Source organism: Tigriopus californicus, chromosome 11, assembly GCF_007210705.1.
Source record: "Tigriopus californicus strain San Diego chromosome 11, Tcal_SD_v2.1, whole genome shotgun sequence".
Taxonomy (NCBI): Eukaryota; Metazoa; Arthropoda; class Copepoda; order Harpacticoida; family Harpacticidae; genus Tigriopus; species Tigriopus californicus.
This window is the reverse complement of record NC_081450.1, coordinates 14,449,063-14,452,761: the sequence shown is the minus strand read 5'-3', so window position 1 is coordinate 14,452,761 and position 3,699 is coordinate 14,449,063.

Sequence of the window (3,699 nt, the reverse complement as noted above, 5' to 3'; positions counted from 1 at the left end):
GGATGGATGGGAACCTTCCAGATGTCCATGGGGTCAAACCTTGGTTGCTGAATCGTAATCACCAATATCTCATATTTGGGCCTGTCGAGGGTACAAATTGTGCGTGATGGGGAAATCCAAACAGGAGCTGGATGCTCCGCCAGTCTTGAGACCGCAGATGAGAATAACTAGTAATTGGAACGTGTTGGAATATCATAATGAGATGAAGAGGGGAACTTGATATGAGATGAGAAGAGTGAATTTGAATAAGACAGTTAACAGTTGGTACAGTGGGTCACAAATTGATTTTAGCGGAGATCAGTACCATGGAATGGATAAAGTTGGTGCAGGAGGTGTTTGAGGCTCATACACATCTATTGCCTTGGCAATGGGGTACGAGGCACGAATAGGTAGCGATCCTCTTTCGTACCATGGTGTATGGGCAGAGTAGGACAACGCAATAGCATCAACTCAACGAATGGATGGCGCTGGATCTTTGGATCCTCTAAGCTGGTCATGAGAAGAGTGGGCTGTCTCTCTTTGGGAACATCAAATTGAAACGACGCATAGGCAATGTGGGTGCATTCGTGGATTGTGCTCCCGTTGCACAGTAACTTGAGCGAGACTGTGGTCATGCCAGGAGGGATGATTTGTATATGCAGTCCTAAAAACATGGGATTTTTTTTCCATGGAGTGTCGTCATGAGGTGATCTGCCAAGGCTGCAAATATTGCAGTGATGAAATTGTTAGACAATGTGGGAATGAAGGCATGATTGTAGAAGTCAGGGTTGATCAGACTACAGGGGCAATGGAGGAGACAACATGAGAAACATGGCTAGGGGTATAACCGACCGGGCATGTCGGTGCGCGAAAAAAATGAGGCCTGGAACTAAGGATTGTGGAGAACGGGAATCAACAGCGCCGTCAACCACATATGAGCTAAGGGAATCATCAGCGTCTTTGTCATATCTTGAAGTTCGTGAAAATGGGGCTCGTGGACTATCGTGAAGCACGGCAATTATTCTTTGTTTTCATTTGGTCTTCCTTTCTTAGGGCATCGCGGAATCTTTCTTTTTTGTTCTGAGTAAGGTGAGTTTGTGTTTTTCTTCGCATTCATGACGTGATAACTTATATCATAAGTATCGAATAAGACTCCATCTTATACTGCACCTTTTCGAAGGGGGGTTAAATATACGTCAGCGGTTTGGTTTGGTATCAAAAAGGGCCTGTCCCTCCCTCGGGTATGAAGAAGGCCAGTTTAGTTCCAAACATGGCTCCTGAACTGAGGAACAAAATTGCCTGGGGTCCTGATAACTAACCGTATTTTGGACATTGCGCATCGGGTGGGGCGAAATGCGAAAATTCTTATTTCTTATTATTCTGGTCATTGCGCATAGGGTGGCGAAATGCGAGAATTCTTGTGTCATAATGGATCCACTAGACATTAGTGGAGACAAACAGTAGAAATGCATTCCATAGCATTTGGGCAAGTTAACAGATATTGTGGGCATTTCGCACCGGGTTTGCTAGATCCTGTCCTAATATGTTCCAAAATTGCAGTCTTTCCATGGTCAACTAAAGCGGTGATTTTGTAAGGACCATCATGGACTACTTCAAGAGCTGAATGTTTTTTGATTGAAGGATCATTTAGCATGATAAGATCTCCGACGGAAAGCAGTTTGCGTCTTCGGCGACGGTTTACTTGATTCCTGGAGCCTTCTCGGTGTTTTTCTAACGTTGTTTGGACAAGAAAGCGAATATGACGAAGGCTAGATTCCATCGCAGTAAAATAGAAGACCAAGTTGGGGCAGTCGAAAGCAAAGTTATTAGGAATTTTGGGAAGAAGTCCGTACGATACCTCGTTGGGACTCCAACCTAAACTCGTAGAGGTGACAGTATGAGCCATATTGAATAGCTGTAAGTGGGAATCCCATGGAGAAAGATGATTTGAATAAAGTATTTTCCATTTCCCCATTAAGAATGAGAGGGAGTCTGTTTTTGGGTGATCCCAAAAGAGAAGTGAACAAGAGATCCTGTCCTGGGCAATGAAGATGTCTCTGGGTTCTTTTTTAGTGTGGGAGACCAACTCAATTGAGGGAAAAAATATTAGCCAGAATTTCGAAACACCGGTGTTGAGATTTTGTGCCCTCGAATGGGGAATGTGATTTGATATCGTCGATTTCTATGTTGTGTCAAAAAGGTTTGCCAGAAAGATCATGAAAGTCGGGGAAGTAAAATGAGTACGGATGCTTGATTTATCGATGAATCGGGACAGATCGTCGACCACTTAGCTTGTAACCCCTGGACGTTACACGATGCATACTCGTATGTCGTGAGATGACAATTCCAGGGCAATTTCAGCCACGTACGGTGTACTGTTGCGAGAAAAGCGAATTCGACGAAGTAACCATAAAGCTCATGTGGATGTTCAATGTGGCCGGTCAACTCAGGGGCAAATTGGTAGAAATAGTTGAGACAGCGAAGTCCACACAGTAGAGCTGAACTGAATACTTAAGGGAGAGCTAGGGCTTTTGAACTCGACTTTTTGTGAGCTTTCTGGAGATGAAAGCAACGAGGGGCTTTGGTGTCATTTGGCAATATGTGAATGCCATAAATCCATGACCGGTGGTGATAGGAAAACGGGAGATCCGGCTGAGGCAAGAACAACATCGTATTGGTAGCCACCATTTGCTTCAAAGAAACAAAAGCATTGACGTAGATGCTTCTACAAGAGAACATATAATGAAGAGACAGGTTATACTGGGGTTTGGCCGACCGAGCGAAATAAGGAAGGAAAGGATGAACTACTGGTTCCAGAATTGCTTATACATCCGTTGCACAACCGAGCACCTTGCTGTTTTTAACGAACTTCCCAATTTGTTTTCTTGGTCCCAGATTGGTTACTTGAAAGAGGGACAATTTAATGGTTGCCGCTATGCATTATCTTCGTTCGAAGCAATGATCCGACACACGTTGCATATCAGCATGAGTGTAAAAAGAAAAAGGGAAGTACTTTTGACATTGAAGCTCGATATTGGGCTCAATTTGGAGGAGGAATGAGAATATTTGTTCTTGGCCACGCTTCTAATGAAGTCACACCAAACAGTAAAAAAAATGTTAAGGATGGGTACGACGACTAAATCTTGGCACCAATTGGATGTTGAAAATTAATGTCTCCGTATTAATGGCAAATAAATATTAAGGAACCGATCCACTCCCTCCTCGTTACTGGCATCGTTGCATAGATTAAAGACGGAAGATGGGCCGATGGCTTTAACGCCAAGGTGAGAAGTCCGCCAGAACCAACATCCAATGGAGAATGGATTGTGACTTTCAACATACTTTCTGCGTGTAAAACGTTGACATTCATAAATTGGCCAATGAATTGGCTTGGCTGGATGACGGAAACCAGGAGCTGTCCGGAAAGTAGGTAAATGTTGGACTCTACTAGTCGTTTTTCAATTACAAAATTAATGATAGATGGAGATGCGCCCTTTTTTCATGAAAGGAAAGCGAAAAAACACGAATCCCTCAATAAATCCTTCGTAACGGAATTTATTCATCCACAATAGGAAGACAATAATCTCCACATTCGTCAATTGTTCTATCAATGCGGTATGAGATCCACATTTATGACATTGGTTAGATATCACTATCAGGTCAAATAGAGATGGGAAGCCTCAGGAACGGAAGAAGGGACTCGGGAGATCAATTTATAGG